This window comes from Oncorhynchus gorbuscha, linkage group LG06 (assembly GCF_021184085.1).
Source record: "Oncorhynchus gorbuscha isolate QuinsamMale2020 ecotype Even-year linkage group LG06, OgorEven_v1.0, whole genome shotgun sequence".
NCBI classification, from domain to species: domain Eukaryota; kingdom Metazoa; phylum Chordata; class Actinopteri; order Salmoniformes; family Salmonidae; genus Oncorhynchus; species Oncorhynchus gorbuscha.
This window is the reverse complement of record NC_060178.1, coordinates 32,489,770-32,509,760: the sequence shown is the minus strand read 5'-3', so window position 1 is coordinate 32,509,760 and position 19,991 is coordinate 32,489,770. Positions and strand designations below refer to the sequence as shown.

At 47.3% G+C, this 19,991-nt stretch overlaps 1 long non-coding RNA gene across 1 annotated transcript in view; it reads left to right on the top strand.

The window, feature by feature from the left end:
• The window catches only part of LOC124037854, a 62,473-nt gene that overhangs the window by 39,177 nt on the left and 3,305 nt on the right, over positions 1-19,991 (top strand). Inside the window, exons 2-3 of the long non-coding RNA XR_006839248.1 lie at positions 1,295-1,424; positions 19,126-19,245. This is a non-coding gene — a long non-coding RNA (uncharacterized LOC124037854). The remainder of the gene's footprint in view (positions 1-1,294; positions 1,425-19,125; positions 19,246-19,991) is intronic.

Below are 19,991 nucleotides of genomic sequence, written 5' to 3'. Positions count from 1 at the left end.
AGTGTTAATCTGTTGGTCAGTAGTTGTCTTCCTATTAGGGAGGAAAGCCTGAACTGTTGGACAGTAGTAGAAAAGTATTCAATTGATATGGAGGCTTTGTTGGGCTGATCTCTGACCTCTAAGCTAGTAGTCTACATACGGTATATTTGGGAAGTATTCAGACCCCTTGACTTTTTCAAAATGTTGTTACGTTACACCTTTATTCTCAAATGTATATCACTTAAAACAAATCTCAACAATCTAAACACAATACCCCATAATGACGAAGAAAAAACATTTTGTTGTTGTTTTTTAACTGGCGATGAGGGAGACAAAATACTTGAATCTGCTTGAGATCAAAGGTTGTTATGTAACAAAATGTGGAAAAAGTCAAGGGGTCTGAATACTTTCCAAATGCACTGTATATAACTGTTCCATTAGGAGAAGAAAAACCCAGATGATCTTGTGTAATTGTACTGTTTGGCAGTAGACCTGATGCTGTCGTCTGCAGTATGTAGCAGTATTCATCCCAGGTGTTTGTCTCTCGGAGCAGAGCGTGGCTGTCTTCCTCATTTGGTTTCATGGTTGCTTTTATATGTATTTTCTGTCTTCTCATTAACCAATGGCAACCACAGGCAGGTAGCCTAGCGCTTAAGAGCGTTGGGCCAGTAACTGAAAGATTACTGGTTCGCATCCCCAAGCCAACTAGGTGAAAAATCTGTTGAGCAAGGTACTTAACCCTAATTGCTCCTGTAAGTCGCTCTGGATACGAGCGTCTGCTAAATGACTAAAATGTTCATGTAAAATTCCTTAGCAGGGGGAGAGACACAGGTGTCAACGTTACCTACCCCTGGACACCACAGGGGGCTCCTGTGGAGCCACAGGGGGCTCCTGAGTCCCGCAGCAGTCTAAGGCACTGCATCTCAGTGCTAGAGTCATCACTACAGACCCTGGTTCGATTCCAGGCTGTATCACAACCGGCCGTGATTGGGAGTCCCATAGGGCGACGCACAATTGGCCCAGCGTCGTCCGGGTTAGGGCCTGGCTGGCGTAGGCCGTCATTGTAAATAAGAATTTGTTCTTAACTGACTTGCCTCATTAAATAAAGGTTAAGTAAAAATAAATAAACATGAGGTTCCCTGTGGTAAATAAAAGGCCTCTTGTACTCCTTCTCCTGGCTTTACTGCGGTAATCTAGTTCATTCATTAGAAACTAGAAAATGTGTTCTCTTTCTGGCCGTCTCTGAGAGAGATGCTTGATGACTAGAATTCTGCATGAGAGTGTAAACTCTCTCTCCCTCTCCCTCCCTCCCTAGGGTGTGGTAATCCTGAGGAGCTGACTATGGAGAGGGCCCATACAGCAGTGGAGGGGGTGTTTGAGACCATGCCCGAGACCGCCTCAAACAGTCCACCTCCGTCTACACAGCCAGCGATGGAGTACATCAGGTCAGTCAGTTGCACAACGACCCGCAACTCAACAACGCCATCGGTGTCGGCGGTCGCCCTCACCGTCTAGGATTACATCAGACAGGCATTCTTTGTTCGGAGGTGACTGTGGAACCCAATCCCTCACTAACACACCTCACACGCCTCCACAGCATCCTCCAGAACACATTACTGTCGTATTTTCTAGTAGTGAGTTTCTGTCCACAATGTACAGAAGGTGGGGCTATCTCCATTTGTCTATTCAGCTGTTTTCAACTATTCGTTCATTTTCTGCCCACACATACATCACAGGAGCCTTGTGACACCTCAGTTGGGGAGGACGGGCTCGTGTTATTGGCTGGAGCTGAATTCGTGGAACGGTACCAAATACACCAAACACATGGTTTCCAGGTGTTTGATGTCATTCCATTTGCTCCGTTCGGGCCATTATTATGAGCCGTCCTCCCCTCAGCAGCCTCCTGTGACACCGTTATAGTACGTATCTCCACAGACTTAAGACGATTATTCTCCCTTTTCTCCTGCCCCCTTTTACACACACCCTGGGGGGAAATGACATTGCCTGAAGCCACCTCCGGTAAATTGCGTCAGAGCCACAGCCTCCTGGATGAGTCTCTCGCATCAGTGTCAGAGTGGCACATTGTCCCTGTATCTCTGCATCTTGTCTTCCTCCTCTTCAGGGGGAGTTATTGTTTGGAGGGGGGCTCTGCAGGCCGGCAGCCACACACACACTCTACCTGTGAATGACATATTCCATGATGTATATTGCACTCCCACCTGCTTGTAATACCTTTGACAGTACCTTCACACTTTATTTGGAATTGTCTTGATTTTACACTCACAAAGAGTTATGTATTGTAATGTTTACTTCAGGTTGTTGAAATATCGAACCCCCCCCCCCCCCCCCGTCTGGTTATCTGCATTCTAGGTCTCTGTGTTCTGCTGGCACCAAACAGTGCCAAAGCAAGGAGGGAGAGAGGCATTTTATCATTAGTTTTTTTTCTTCTTATTTCAGACACTTTAGAGTCGTGTTCTTTTTCTCAGCGTGGAAGAAGACAATGTCAAATCTATCCACTGCCAGTGCTCAGGTTTCTAAGTACATAGGCTTGAGTACCTGCCTGCATACACTCATATTATCTCACACTGTGTATCTCACACTGAAGAACACACACACTCACACTCACACTGGAGACAAAGGGCACATTGACCTAGACAGAGACAGATTTATGTGCTGAAGTAGGACCTACATGTTGTACAAAATGACACGTAGTAATGATACTTCAGTAGCTGGGTCAGAATTACTCGTCTTCCTAAGTCATGGCACATTTTATAATAGGTCTCCGCGGCTCTGTTTGTTCCTGTCCGTCAATCTCTCTGACTCTGTCAGACGCACTAAAGGAGTGTGACGTGTTTTAAACGGTATTTTGGGGGTCGGGGCCTTCGGAGGCAGGCTGGGAACAGTGCGTGACTTTGGGCTGGCAGAAATGTCTTCTTGCACAGAACACATTGTTACCATTGTCAAGTTTTTTAAAGTTTTTTTTTTTACTAAAGTGTGCATCATATGGGCCGACATAATTATTTCATAAATAGTCATCATCTCAACATTTTTGTTCAGTCAAATGAATCAGTACGGTATGTGATTCCCATTGTAACATGCACACACTGGCGTTTAGTTTTTTTGCACACATTCTGTCACGTGTGTCTATACATATTAGCATTATTGAATAGAGCAGGAAGTATATGTCACGTGGGTGAAAGAGGACCCAAAAGCGACTTGGCGAAAACAGAGTCTTTAATCCAGTAAAGTAAATACAATCAAAAAACACAACTTTCACTCGAAATGACGAGGACAAACTGGAGACTCGATCTTGAACAGCAGGTGAACAGCAGGTTGCCTCGGGAAGGCACTTGAACCAGACAGACTCAGACACCTGCTCACCACGCAGCATCTGAGGAAAACACGACACGACAGGGCGATACACAAACACAGCACGGTGAATTCTAGACAAGGAACCGACAGGGCAGAAACGAATAACAAGGAGAGAAATAGGGACTCTAATCAGGGAAAAGGATCGGGAACAGGTGTGGGAAGACTAAATGATTGATTAGGGGAATAGGAACAGCTGGGAGCAGGAACGGAACGATAGAGAGAAGAGAGAGCGGGAGAGTGAGAGAGGGATAGAAAGAGGGAAAGAACCTAATAAGACCAGCAGAGGGAAACGAATAGAAGGAAGCACAGGGACAAGACAAGATAATAAATGACAAAACATGACAGTACCCCCCCCACTCACCGAGCGCCTCCTGGCGCACTCGAGGAGGAATCCTGGCGGCAACGGAGGAAATCATCAATGAGTGAACGGTCCAGCACGTCCCGAGACGGAACCCAACTCCTCTCCTCAGGACCGTAACCCTCCCAATCCACTAAGTATTGGTGACCCCGTCCCCGAGAACGCATGTCCATGATCTTATGTACCTTGTAAATAGGTGCGCTCTCGACAAGGACGGGAGGGGGGGAGGGAAGACGAACGGGAGTGCGAAGAAAGGGCTTGACACAGGAGACATGGAAGACAGGATGGACGCGACGAAGATGTCGCGGAAGAAGCAGTCGCACAGCGACAGGATTGACGACCTGGGAGACACGGAACGGACCAATGAACCGCGGAGTCAACTTACGAGAAGCTGTCGTAAGAGGAAGGTTGCGAGTGGAAAGCCACACTCTCTGGCCGCAACAATACCTTGGACTCTTAATCCTGCGTTTATTGGCGGCTCTCACAGTCTGTGTCCTGTAACGGCAAAGTGCAGACCTCACCCTCCTCCAGGTGCGCTCACAACGTTGGACAAACGCTTGAGCGGAGGGAACGCTGGACTCGGCAAGCTGGGATGAGAACAGAGGAGGCTGGTAACCCAGACTACTCTGAAACGGAGATAACCCGGTAGCAGACGAAGGAAGCGAATTGTGAGCGTATTCTGCCCAGGGGAGCTGTTCTGCCCAAGACGCAGGGTTTCTGAAAGAAAGGCTGCGTAGTATGCGACCAATCGTCTGATTGGCCCTCTCTGCTTGACCGTTAGACTGGGGATGAAACCCGGAAGAGAGACTGACGGACGCACCAATCAAACGACAGAACTCCCTCCAAAACTGTGACGTGAATTGCGGGCCTCTGTCTGAAACGGCGTCTAACGGGAGGCCATGAATTCTGAATACATTCTCGATAATGATTTGTGCCGTCTCCTTAGCGGAAGGAAGTTTAGCGAGGGGAATGAAATGTGCCGCCTTAGAGAACCTATCGACAACCGTAAGAATCACAGTCTTCCCCGCAGACAAAGGCAGACCGGTAATGAAGTCTAGGGCGATGTGAGACCATGGTCGAGAAGGAATGGGGAGCGGTCTGAGACGACCGGCAGGAGGAGAGTTACCCGACTTAGTCTGCGCGCAGTCCGAACAAGCAGCCACGAAACGGCGCGTGTCACGCTCCTGAGTCGGCCACCAAAAGCGCTGGCGAATAGACGCAAGAGTGCCTCGAACACCGGGATGACCAGCTAACTTGGCAGAGTGAGCCCACTGAAGAACAGCCAGACGAGTGGAAACAGGAACGAAAAGGAGGTTACTAGGACAAGCGCGCGGCGACGCAGTGTGCGTGAGTGCTTGCTTAACCTGTCTTTCAATTCCCCAGACTGTTAACCCGACAACACGCCCATAAGGAAGAATCCCCTCGGGATCAGTAGAAGCCACAGAAGAACTAAACAGACGGGATAAGGCATCAGGCTTGGTGTTCTTGCTACCCGGACGGTAAGAAATCACAAACTCGAAACGAGCGAAAAACAACGCCCAACGAGCTTGACGGGCATTAAGTCGTTTGGCAGAACGGATGTACTCAAGGTTCTTATGGTCTGTCCAAACGACAAAAGGAACGGTCGCCCCTCCAACCACTGTCGCCATTCGCCTAGGGCTAAGCGGATGGCGAGCAGTTCACGGTTACCCACATCATAGTTGCGCTCAGATGGCGACAGGCGATGAGAAAAAATAAGCGCAAGGATGAACCTTATCGTCAGACTGGAAGCGCTGGGATAGAATGGCTCCCACGCCTACCTCTGAAGCGTCAACCTCGACAATGAATTGTCTAGTGACGTCAGGAGTAACGAGGATAGGAGCGGACGTAAAACGTTCTTTTAGAAGATCAAAAGCTCCCTGGGCGGAACCGGACCACTTAAAACACGTCTTGACAGAAGTAAGAGCTGTGAGAGGGGCAGCAACTTGACCGAAATTACGAATGAAACGCCGATAGAAATTAGCGAAACCTAAAAAGCGCTGCAACTCGACACGTGACCTTGGAACGGGCCAATCACTGACAGCTTGGACCTTAGCGGAATCCATCTGAATGCCTTCAGCGGAAATAACGGAACCGAGAAAAGTAACGGAGGAGACATGAAAAGAGCACTTCTCAGCCTTTACGTAGAGACAATTCTCTAAAAGGCGCTGTAGAACACGTCGAACGTGCTGAACATGAATCTCGAGTGACGGAGAAAAAATCAGGATATCGTCAAGATAGACAAAAACAAAGATGTTCAGCATGTCTCTCAGAACATCATTAACTAATGCCTGAAAAACAGCTGGCGCATTGGCGAGACCAAACGGCAGAACCCGGTACTCAAAATGCCCTAACGGAGTGTTAAACGCCGTTTTCCACTCGTCCCCCTCTCTGATGCGCACGAGATGGTAAGCGTTACGAAGGTCCAACTTAGTAAAGCACCTGGCTCCCTGCAGAATCTCGAAGGCTGATGACATAAGGGGAAGCGGATAACGATTCTTAACCGTTATGTCATTCAGCCCTCGATAATCCACGCAGGGGCGCAGAGTACCGTCCTTCTTCTTAACAAAAAGAACCCCGCCCCGGCCGGAGAGGAAGAAGGCACTATGGTACCGGCGTCAAGAGACACAGACAAATAATCCTCGAGAGCCTTACGTTCGGGAGCCGACAGAGAGTATAGTCTACCCCGAGGAGGAGTGGTCCCCGGAAGGAGATCAATACTACAATCATACGACCGGTGAGGAGGAAGGGAGTTGGCTCGGGACCGACTGAAGACCGTGCGCAGATCATGATATTCCTCCGGCACTCCTGTCAAATCGCCAGGTTCCTCCTGAGAAGTAGGGACAGAAGAAACGGGAGGGATGGCAGACATTAAACACTTCACATGACAAGAAACGTTCCAGGATAGGATAGAATTACTAGACCAATTAATAGAAGGATTATGACATACTAGCCAGGGATGACCCAAAACAACAGGTGTAAACGGTGAACGAAAAATCAAAAAAGAAATAGTCTCACTGTGGTTACCAGATACTGTGAGGGTTAAAGGTAGTGTCTCAAATCTGATACTGGGAAGATGACTACCATCTAAGGCGAACATGGGCGTAGGCTTCTCTAACTCTCTGAAAGGAATGTCATGTTTCCGAACCCATGCTTCGTCCATGAAACAACCCTCAGCCCCAGAGTCTATCAAGGCACTACATGTAGCACCCGAACCGGTCCAGCGTAGATGGACCGACAAAGTAGTACAGGATTTTGATGGAGAGACTTGAGTAGTTGCGCTCACCTGTAGCCCTCCGCTTACAGATGAGCTCTGGCTTTTACTGGACATGAATTAACAAAATGTCCAGCAACTCCGCAATAGAGGCACAGGCGGTTGGTGATCCTCCGTTCCCTCTCCTTAGTCGAGATGCGAATCCCTCCCAGCTGCATGGGCTCAGTCTCTGAGCCAGAGGAGGGAGATGGTTGCGATGCGGAGCAGGGAAACACTGTTGATGCGAGCTCTCTTCCACGAGCCCGGTGACGAAGATCTACCCGTCGTTCTATGCGGATGGCGAGAGCAATCAAAGAGTCCACATCTGAAGGAACCTCCCGGGAGAGAATCTCATCCTTAACCACTGCGTGGAGTCCCTCCAGAAAACGAGCGAGCAGCGCCGGCTCGTTCCACTCACTAGAGGCAGCAAGAGTGCGAAACTCAATAGAATAATCCGTTATGGACCGTTCACCTTGGCATAGGGAAGCCAGGGCCCTAGAAGCCTCCCTACCAAAAACTGAACGGTCAAAAACCCGAATCATCTCCTCTTTAAAGTTCTGGTACTTGTTAGAGCAATCAGCCCTTGCCTCCCAGATAGCTGTGCCCCATTCTCGAGCCCGGCCAGTAAGGAGTGAAATGACGTAAGCAACCCGAGCTCTCTCTCCAGAGTATGTGTTGGGTTGGAGAGAGAACACAATCTCACACTGCGTGAGAAAGGAGCGGCACTCAGTGGGCTGCCCGGAGTAGCAAGGTGGGTTATTAACCCTAGGTTCTGGAGGCTCGGCAGGCCAGGAAGTAACAGGTGGCACGAGACGAAGACTCTGGAACTGTCCAGAGAGGTCGGAAACCTGAGCGGCCAGGTTCTCCACGGCATGGCGAGCAGCAGACAATTCCTGCTCGTGTCTGCCGAGCATGGCTCCTTGGATCTCGACGGCAGTGTAACGAGCGTCTGAAGTCGCTGGGTCCATTCCTTGGTCGGTTCCTTCTGTCACGTGGGTGAAAGAGGACCCAAAAGCGACTTGGCGAAAACAGAGTTTTTAATCCAGTAAAGTAAATACAATCAAAAAACACAACTTTCACTCGAAATGACGAGGACAAACTGGAGACTCGATCTTGAACAGCAGGTGAACAGCAGGTTGCCTCGGGAAGGCACTTGAACCAGACAGACTCAGACACCTGCTCACCACGCAGCATCTGAGGAAAACACGACACGACAGGGCGATACACAAACACAGCACGGTGAATTCTAGACAAGGAACCGACAGGGCAGAAACGAATAACAAGGAGAGAAATAGGGACTCTAATCAGGGAAAAGGATCGGGAACAGGTGTGGGAAGACTAAATGATTGATTAGGGGAATAGGAACAGCTGGGAGCAGGAACGGAACGATAGAGAGAAGAGAGAGCGGGAGAGTGAGAGAGGGATAGAAAGAGGGAAAGAACCTAATAAGACCAGCAGAGGGAAACGAATAGAAGGAAGCACAGGGACAAGACAAGATAATAAATGACAAAACATGACAGTATATTACTCTCATAACTGAACATCAAAGTGTGCACATACACACACACACACCCCTATATAACTACTGCTGTACACACCTTTTCTATTCATATACTGTCCATACTGTCTATACACACCATTATATATATATATATATATATTTATTTATTTATTTATATGTGTATATATATTTATTTATTTATATGTATATATATATATATATATATATATATATATATATTTACAGATGTTTCACTAGATTAGCCCAGAGGGAGGTAGAAGGGTAGCATATGACTGGGATGGATGACTTGAAGAGGACAAATCAGTGATTTCATTACCGCTATCTTGTCCATCTCAAGGTCAAGGAGTGGGGAAGTAAAAAGGGAAACTAAACTGACCGCAACAGGGAGATAATTCCAAGAAGACCTATCAATTTAGTCTATCTGTGCACACACACACACACACACACACACACACACACACACACACACACACACACACACACACACACACACACACACACACACACACACACACACACACACACACACACACACACACACACACACACACACACACACACACACAACACACATACACATACACGCACGCACAACTCCCTTCTGAGAAGCGTAGAGAGGATATTGGTTTTGGTTTGAAGGTTGCAGTGGCATTGCTCGTCTCATATGAAGTCATATTTGTCTTCCATTGCTATAGTAACCACTCTCCCTGAGGAGTCTGACAAGACTCTTATTAATCCGGGGGCAAAACGAAGGTCCGTCTATTCGTCAGGAAGCACTCAGCAAAATAACAAAGTGGTACTCCGGATCCTAGATCAACGTTTAGTGGGCTGATTCAGCCTGAATATTAAAAAATATATTAAAAAATACATGGCATATCGTAACTCATATCAACTAATAAAACCAAATCATTCTAAACTTCATTATACGGTTGTTGATGGTGTGGGTGTTTTGCGTGGATGATCTGTTTATCCTCCTCTTTAGTAGGTGAGATCCAGGGGGAATGAATATATATTAGTAACAGGGAAATTCAATTCAAATGTCATGGGAGGCCGGAGTGGGATGACTGAAGCTGAAGGAATTAAAGGACTGTTTTTGTCTTGTTGGTGGATGGGGAGATGAATGAATTGGTTTGTTTGTTTGTTTCATTTGAACGCGTAGGCCAATGTCCCCCTCTCCCTCTCTCTCTCTCTCTCTCTCTCTCTCTCTCTCTCTCTCTCTCTCTCTCTCTCTCTCTCTCTCTCTCTCTCTCTCTCTCTCTCTCTCTCTCTCTCTGATTAGATGAGTAAGTAATGTGTTTCCTCCCAGGTTGGTTTGTGTATGCTCAATGAGCTGACCTCTAGTTGTGTGGGTAAGTTGAAGCGCTCGATGTTGGTTTTTAAAAGACCAACATATAACAAGGTCAGTCTCCCAGCCGCCATAGATAGAGAGCAGGGCTGATGGTGTGAGGCTGATTAATTGGTATGAACTTTGACAGGTGTGAAGAGGCCATGTCTGAGGGGCAGAAGGGGGTCTGTACCTGGATATTACTGTGTCATACCTGAGTCAAGCAGAGGAGGATGGAACCATTTGCTCTGTGTTGATACTGGTTGCTGTGTGTGTAGTTGTGTTTGTGTGCATACGTGTGTGCAGCCCCTTACCAAAAGTAGATAACCTACCTTTTCTGAAAGCCCTGCTATTCAGAGTATTCTCATAAAGCCCTGCTATTCAGAGTATTCTCATAAAGCCCTGCTATTCAGAGTATTCTCATAAAGCCCTGCTATTCAGAGTATTCTCATAAAGCCCTGCTATTCAGAGTATTCTCATAAAGCCCTGCTATTCAGAGTATTCTCATAAAGCCCTGCTATTCAGATTATTCTCATAAAGCCCTGCTATTCAGAGTACTCTCATAAAGCCCTGCTATTCAGAGTACTCTCATAAAGCCCTGCTATTCAGAGTATTCTCATAAAGCCCTGCTATTCAGAGTACTCTCATAAAGCCCTGCTATTCAGAGTACTCTCATAAAGCCCTGCTATTCAGAGTACTCTCATAAAGCCCTGCTATTCAGAGTATTCTCATAAAGCCCTGATATTCAGAGTATTCTCATAAAGCCCTGCTATTCAGAGTATTCTCATAAAGCTCTGCCACACTTTGGGGCTGCATTGTTCACTTAGGGAACTTCTCTCACATAAAAAACTCCATCTTGAATCCTTGGTCTGGTTATCTTGTAATCTAAAAATGGACAGCTTTATAGGCCTGGGTAGCTGGGCAGATTAAACCTTCATTCAATTAATTCTGCTCTTTCGTCCTTGCACTCTCTCTCCCTTTCTCTCTTTCTTGTTTTTCCTCTCTCTTGTCTATGTTTCTCTGAAAGCGATATTCTTGAGTATTGTGTTTATCAGGTGTCATATAGGGCTCAACACACACCACGCCAAGAGAGACACCACAGCACTGCATAAAGAGAGACCTAAGACGACAACACAGCATGACGATAACTGTGTCCATGTAGGTCTTTTCAAAGGGCCCTCTCCTTCACTCCCAGCACTTTGGGGTTGAACTTTTGAACTGAATGCAGTAGCGTGTTGAAGGGATAGAGTGCTCTTAATGTGCAAGGATAGAATAAATGTAGAATAAAAATATCTCTCGAAGGGCTATTAAACGAAGAATGTCGAACTCTTCCTCTCCGAGTCGGGTTGATGAGCGTGTGTACATGTCTGCCACCTGCGCCTATGTGTGTGTGTTAGAAGGGCAGTGATGACGTGTGCAGCTTGAGAAATGTACACCTCCTGGGTGTGTATCTGTAGGGGCGTGTTGTTCTACCAGGATTAACCGGAATGCCCTGCCTGCAGCGGTTGGGTGTTTTGGTGGAGCAGGTTAGGTCACGTCCGCACTGACTATTCAACCATATTTACCGAGCGAACAGCCTAACAGCCTGCCTGGCTGACATGCCCGGCTGTGCAATCAGTGTATGAGCCTCAACAACACTCAACACAGTGCCACTAATCAACAAGGCTATTCCAGACCAAAGTCATCAGCGCACACACACACACAAACACTTGTCTTTAGCCATACCTTACCTTTACAATATCTTATTGAAACAGCGAATGTTCAATTTTATACAGATGATACTGTTCTTTATTCAAGTTATCTTTAGCTTTTGAAAATGCCCAAAGAGCATTTAACATCATACAACAGAATCTGTATGATTTAAAGCTGGTTCTAAATTCGGTAAAACAAAATGCATGGTATTTTCAAATGCTAGGCATGTTACAAATCATGTCATTGCTACATTGGCTGGACATACTATAGAGCAAGTTAAAGCGTACAAATATTTGGTTGTGTGGGTTGATGATAAGCTGAGCTTCACTGTGCATGTAGAGAACTTGATAAGGAAGCTCAAGCTGAGAATAGGTTTTTGTTACCAGCATAAGGCTTGTTTTTCTTTAGATGCCAGGAAGGAGCTGGTACGATGTACATTACTGTTGGTTTTAGATTTTACTGATGTTATATATATGCAGGCCTCAGCCACTACCCTGAGAGAACTTGATTCAGTGTATCATGCAGCCCTCAGGTTCATTACAAATCAGAAACGATCACACATCATTGTGATCTCTACAGCGCTGTTGGCTGGTCGTCACTGACCTTGCGTAGGCTTAAACACTGGTATACACTGATTTATATTGGGTAAATTTATATTTACCCATATTGGGTAAAATTATCTCTGTTATTTTTCAGTCAGGTCAGTAAATAAATATAAATTACGGTCCCATTCTGATTTGCTTCTAACAAGTACCAAAAATTAGAACAGGTCATGGTAGAAATATTTTTAGTTACGTGGTCCTGGAATTCTCTCCTGAACATTTTAAAATGTGATGATCTAGTTTTGTTAGTGGAGTTTAAACACTTGATCGATATATATATCATAGCAAATCACCCTCTCCGAGTTGGGCATCTCCGGCGCGGCCCACGCTTGGATTGCATCCTACCTGACAGGTCGCTCCTACCAGGTGGTGTGGCGAGAATCTGTCTCCTCACCACGCGCTCTCACCACTGGTGTCCCCCAGGGCTCTGTTCTAGGCCCTCTCCTATTCTCGCTATACACCAAGTCACTTGGCTCTGTCATAACCTCACATGGTCTCTCCTATCATTGCTATGCAGACGACACACAATTAATCTTCTCCTTTCCCCCTTCTGATGACCAGGTGGCGAATCGCATCTCTGCATGTCTGGCAGACATATCAGTGTGGATGACGGATCACCACCTCAAGCTGAACCTCGGCAAGACGGAGCTGCTCTTCCTCCCGGGGAAGGACTGTCCGTTCCATGATCTCGCCATCACGGTTGACAACTCCATTGTGTCCTCCTCCCAGAGCGCTAAGAACCTTGGCATGATCCTGGACAACACCCTGTCGTTCTCAACTAACATCAAGGCGGTGGCCCGTTCCTGTAGGTTCATGCTCTACAACATCCGCAGAGTACGACCCTGCCTCACACAGGAAGCGGCGCAGGTCCTAATCCAGGCACTTGTCATCTCCCGTCTGGATTACTGCAACTCGCTGTTGGCTGGGCTCCCTGCCTGTGCCATTAAACCCCTACAACTCATCCAGAACGCCGCAGCCCGTCTGGTGTTCAACCTTCCCAAGTTCTCTCACGTCACCCCGCTCCTCCGCTCTCTCCACTGGCTTCCAGTTGAAGCTCGCATCCGCTACAAGACCATGGTGCTTGCCTACGGAGCTGTGAGGGGAACGGCACCTCAGTACCTCCAGGCTCTGATCAGGCCCTACACCCAAACAAGGGCACTGCGTTCATCCACCTCTGGCCTGCTCGCCTCCCTACCACTGAGGAAGTACAGTTCCCGCTCAGCCCAGTCAAAACTGTTCGCTGCTCTGGCCCCCCAATGGTGGAACAAACTCCCTCACGACGCCAGGACAGCGGAGTCAATCACCACCTTCCGGAGACACCTGAAACCCCACCTCTTTAAGGAATACCTAGGATAGGATAAAGTAATCCTTCTACCCCCCCCTTAAAAGATTTAGATGCACTATTGTAAAGTGGCTGTTCCACTGGATGTCATAAGGTGAATGCACCAATTTGTAAGTCGCTCTGGATAAGAGCGTCTGCTAAATGACTTAAATGTCAAATGTAAATGTAAATCATAGAAGAGTGTAATTCTCTTCAGGACAGCTGATTTTAGTCAAGATGTTTGTGTTTTCAATGTAATATGTAATTGTTGTACTGTATGTGTGTTTATAGTTTTGTTTAATGTTGTGTTAGTGCAGCACTTCTCAAATAGTGGGGCGCGCCCCCCTGGGGGGGCTCGGAGCGATGCCAGGGGGGCGCGTGTGACCCCGGGGAACATGCTTTTTTTGCTGCAGGGAGTAGGGTTTTTTTGCACCGAACAAGAGATATGACATGCAGATAACAAACCCTTAAGAGACACCATGGAAAAATATTTGACAGGGATGAAAAGAAAGGCGGAGAGAGACGGAGATAATGAGACAAACGTAAGTCTCCCAAAAGCTAAGATGAGGAAATATGACGAAGCGTATGTAGCGCTTGGCATCACTGTGACTACGGTGGAAGACGAGGAGATATGAGGAAGCGTATGTAGCGCTTGGCTTCACTGTGACTACGGTGGGAAACGAGGAGATATGAGGAAGCGTATGTAGCGCTTAGCTTCACTGTGACTACGGTGGGAGACGAGGAGATATGAGGAAGCGTATGTAGCGCTTGGCTTCACTGTGACTACGGTGAGAGACGAGGAGATATGAGGAAGCGTATGTAGCGCTTGGCTTCACTGTGACTACGGTGGGAGACGAGGAGATATGATGAAGCGTTTGTAGCGCTTGGCTTCACTGTGACTACGGTGGGAGACGAGGAGATATGAGGAAGCGTATGTAGCGCTTGGCTTCACTGTGACTACGGTGGGAGACGAGGAGATATGAGGAAGCGTATGTAGCGCTTGGCTTCACTGTGACTACGGTGGGAGACGAGGAGATATGAGGAAGCGTATGTAGCGCTTGGCTTCACTGTGACTACGGTGGGAGACGAGGAGATATGATGAAGCGTTTGTAGCGCTTGGCTTCACTGTGACTACGGTGGGAGACGAGGAGATATGAGGAAGCGTATGTAGCGCTTGGCTTCACTGTGACTACGGTGGGAGACGAGGAGATATGAGGAAGCGTATGTAGCGCTTGGCTTCACTGTGACTACGGTGGGAGACGAGGAGATATGAGGAAGCGTATGTAGCGCTTGGCTTCACTGTGACTACGGTGGGAGACGAGGAGATATGATGAAGCGTTTGTAGCGCTTGGCTTCACTGTGACTACGGTGGGAGACGAGGAGATATGAGGAAGCGTATGTAGCGCTTGGCTTCACTGTGACTACGGTGGGAGACGAGGAGATATGAGGAAGCGTATGTAGCGCTTGGCTTCACTGTGACTACGGTGGGAGACGAGGAGATATGAGGAAGCGTATGTAGCGCTTGGCTTCACTGTGACTACGGTGGGAGACGAGGAGATATGAGGAAGCGTATGTAGAGCTTGGCTTCACTGTGACTACGGTGGGAGACGAGGAGATATGAGGAAGCGTTTGTAGCGCTTGGCTTCACTGTGACTACGGTGGGAGAGGAGGAGATATGAGGAAGCGTATGTAGCGCTTGGCTTCACTGTGACTACGGTGGGAGACGAGGAGATATGACGAAGCGTTTGTAGCGCTTGGCTTCACTGTGACTACGGTGGGAGACGAGGAGATATGAGGAAGCGTTTGTAGCGCTTGGCTTCACTGTGACTACGGTGGGAGACGAGGAGATATGAGGAAGCGTATGTAGCGCTTGGCTTCACTGTGACTACGGTGGGAGACGAGGAGATATGACGAAGCGTTTGTAGCGCTTGGCTTCACTGTGACTACGGTGGGAGACGAGGAGATATGAGGAAGCGTATGTAGAGCTTGGCTTCACTGTGACTACGGTGGGAGACGAGGAGATATGAGGACGCGTATGTAGAGCTTGGCTTCACTGTGACTACGGTGGGAGACGAGGAGATATGAGGAAGCGTATGTAGAGCTTGGCTTCACTGTGACTACGGTGGGAGACGAGGAGATATGAGGAAGCGTATGTAGAGCTTGGCTTCACTGTGACTACGGTGGGAGACGAGGAGATATGAGGAAGCGTATGTAGCGCTTGGCATCACTGTGACTACGGTGGGAGACGAGGAAATATGAGGAAGCGTATGTAGCGCTTGGCTTCACTGTGACTACGGTGGGAGACGAGGAGATATGATGAAGCGTATGTAGAGCTTGGCTTCACTGTGACTACGGTGGGGGACGAGGAAATATGACGAATCGATCCATATCTATATGTCTATAGTTGAAGGTGTGTATGTGTAGATCCACTGTATAGGTGAAGGTGTGCATGTGTAGATCCACTCTAGGTGAAGGTGTGCATGTGTAGATCCACTCTATAGGTGAAGGTGTGCATGTGTAGATCCACTCTAGGTGAAGGTGCGTATGTGTAGATCCACTCAACTTCTCTGCTTTTCGAATCTGAAATCAGAACAGAGGATCTGAACCAATCAAGAAGTACAGCTGTTTTAGTAACCCCATCCACTACTTTCATTAAGCTTCATTCCCACTGTTGAGTGAACTGCCATGACCTGCCATGAACTGCCATGGATCTTCCCTAAACGTCGACATTTAAAACGGGTTGTTTGGATCCTGGATACTGATTGGACAAGCAGCATTTTAAGCCATACTGTATTCACAGACGCAGGCACACCTATGCCTGCTAACAGTTCCGCCTGCATTATCGCTGCGCCTCTATAAGAATATCACCATTTTTACACTGCTGTCCGAATCATCTGTTGTATTTCTCTCAACTCGCACACATTTCCCTTTGCTTCCAGCCTGGCATTTAGTTTGGTGCAGCGGAGGTTAATATAAGCCTAGTTGTCTGCCTCTCCGACCTCGGAAACAATGTTCTGTACCATTAGAGAACAAACGGTGTCCAGACAAGACATCAACTTTTTTGAGCCAGGATAATTTTTTTTATATATATTTTTTAAATTTTACCTTTATTTAACCAGGCAAGTCAGTTAAGAACACATTCTTATTTTCAATGACGGCCTGGGAACAGTGGGTTAACTGCCTGTTCAGGGGCAGAACGACAGATTTGTACCCTGTCAGCTCGGGGGTTTGAACTCGCAACCTTCCGGTTACTAGTCCAACGCTCTAACCACTAGGCTACGTTCAAACAAAGGAAAATGTAGCTATTTGACGTGACTGAGTTCGCTGAAGTTGGCAACATCAGCACCACGTGTGTTATTTCATAGTTTTGATGTCTTCACTATTATTCTACAATGTAGTAAATAGTAAACAAATAAAGAAAAACCCGTGAAGTGAGTAGGTGTGTCCAAGCATTTTGACTTGTACTGGATATGTGACCAATAAAATGTGATTTGATTTCAATTTAATCGCGCATCTGACCAATTGTGCAAGGCTTTAGTTCTGGTTTAACCAAGATTACGTATTGCTTAATTATAGCACTGGGGGAGCACATTCTAAGAATGAGACAATTATTAAACCATGTGACTTTTGACACAAATCAGCTGCTTTGACCACTTTCCCAACTAGTTAGACAAAAACCTAGAGGGTATGAAAGCTTAGTCTACTTCTCTGCTATTCGAATCCGAAATCAGGGAGAAAATGGGGTATACCACCCTGAACACACCTGATCTAGGTAGCTAAGCAGGGTCGGGCCTGGTTAGTACTTGGATGGAGGTCCACCTGGTAATATCAAGTGCTGTAAGCTAAAAAATATATATAATCTGAAATCAGAGCAGAAATATCTTCTGCCAATCAAAGATAGTACAGAATGTAAAGCATGACTGGTTCACTTAACTAAAACAAACAGGGTCAAAATCCAATTGTTTGTGTTTATTGGTTTTGCGGGGTTGTGTAACTCAGTCGGGGTCTCAACTTACAATTGAGAGTTAGAATAGTAGAATACACAAGGTGCAAATGTGGTTGTGCATCAGCAGTTTTTCTCATGAACAGTGAATGTATCAGTATTCTCTCAATTAACCATGTCAGCTAACTGTTTTTGATTTGTGAGTTAGTCTAGCCAGTTATCTAAACTTTTAAGTAATCACGGCTGCATTACCGACGGGCACGTGCCCGGGTTTTGTCACTCTCACTCAGATATCATTTACATGTGTAGAATTGTCGGAAATGAGCTTTAAAACTGCAAAAACATCTCTGCCCCATGGCAAAATGAGTAGAATTTAATGAAATGTGGGGGGGTACAATATTGGGCAACCAAATCCCGCTTAGACCCCCAAAAAGGCTAGAACCAGCCCTGAAAACAAACTTCTTCAACTACCATGAAAATACTTTTAAACAGCTGAAGTAAGTCACACAAGTTTACTTCATGTCAAATTACATTTCTAATTTGGTTGATATTATGTTCGCTTCGCTTTCCTTTCCTTCTCTTCCCTTTCTCTTCTTCACCCTCCCCACCTCCCCTCCCCTCCTCTCACTCCTACAGACGTATCCAACTCTTGGTTGTTGCTAGAGTACAGTGGGTGTGTGTTGCCTGAAGGAGGACAGGTCTTACCTCTTTAAGGATGCACATGTAGATGCTGTGTTTTTGTCTGCTGTTCTGTGTGTGCTGGTATAGCTAATACACAAATGCATGCACCCGCATACAAAGACTCATACAAATGCGAAATACAAAATGAACGCAAAGACCCATACCCATCTGACCTACAACATTGCACACACATGATCAGTCTCACATCCACACAAATATTTAACCGTAAACACACACACACACACACACTCATATATACACGCTACCTACTCTGAGACACATGTTGAGCCAGCCCAGGCAAACAGCCCTGATGCACATGTCAGGCCATGCAGGACCAGTCCCGCCCCCCTGCAGCTTTGATTGCACGGTTATTATTCGAAGACTGCAGACGTGGCCTTGACGCTGCTTCCCAGCCAGTAGAGCACAGCCATTATCCATAGGCCAACCAATCACACACAGCACGCTCACCAGACCCTCTGACTCACACTCATGTACAAATCCGTGTATGTCTAGAATGAGTGCGGTTTAAAGCCTTCGACTGAATAGTGCATTCTGACCACTGCGTTGGGCAGTGACTCAGACCAGAGAGAGGAGAGACTGAAGGACAGAAGGGGAGGCCCACTGGGCACAGACCTCAGTTTAATGTCTCGTTTTGATTTACATTTGGTTGAGTTGTCAACTATTGTTAATGAAATCAACAAAAAATTGCCATGTCATTTGACGAAATGCCCTCCTTACGTTGATAGCTTTTAGCAAATCCCAAGAGTTTTCCACTTTGACTCAAAGTCATCACATAGAAATGATGTGGAAAAAAACATTGATTCAACCAGTTTTTGCCCAGGGGGTAGTGACATACAGAGAGACAGAGAGAGGAAGAGAGAGAGTGAGTCAGTTTATGCTGAACTGTAATCTGGCTCCACAGATCAGAGTTTGTCTTCAGAGTTTCAGCTCACCAACCAAAACATAACCTTCAATTATGTTATGGTTAGCTTGTTCCGTTCAAATTACATGAGCTAATCCTGTCGTGTTCTTTTCATCTCAATCCCTAACCCCTCCCTAGGTGAGCCGGCCACACCCCAGCGACCACGGCCTGCTCTTTCTCTTCCTGGTGGGAGGAGTCATTCCCTCTGAGCTGCGCCTGATCCGCAAGGTAGTCTCCGCCCACAAGCCGGGCACTCAGGTGAGAGACCCCGGCCTGCTGCTCTTAACTTATCCGGGAGAGCTTGAGTCGAACAAACAACACAGAGGGGGAGATTGGGAAGAGAGAGGGAAGGATTGGAGAGAGTGAGGGAGGGATTGGAGAGAGGGAGGGATTGGAGAGAGGGAGGGGTTGGAGATAGGGAGGGAGGGATTGGTGAGAGAGAGGGAAGGATTGGAGAGAGAGGGGGAGGGATTGGAGAGAGGGAGGGGTTGGAGAGAGGGGGGGAGGGAGGGATTGGTGAGAGAGAGGGAGGGATTGGTGAGAGGGAGGGAGGGATGGATTGGAGAGAGAGAGGGAATGTTGGGGAGAGAGAGGGAGGGATTGGAGAGAGAGAGGGAGGGATTGGGGAGAGAGAGGGAGGGATTGGAGAGAGAGAGAGAAGGATTGGAGAGAGAGAGAGAAGGATTGGAGAGAGAGAGGGAGGGATTGGAGAGAGAGAGGGAGGGATTGGAGAGAGAGGGGAAGGATTGGGGAGAGGGAGGGGGCGATTGGAGAGAGAGAGGGAAGGATTGGAGAGAGAGGGGGAAGGATTGGAGAGAGAGAGAGGGAGGGATTGGAGAGAGATAGGGAGGGATTGGAGAGAGAGGGGAAGGATTGGAGAGAGAGAGGGAGGGATTGGAGAGAGAGAGGGAGGGATTGGAGAGAGGGGAGGGATTGGGGAGAGAGAGGGCGGGATTGGAGTGAGAGAGAGAAGGATTGGAGAGAGAGGGGAGGGATTGGAGAGA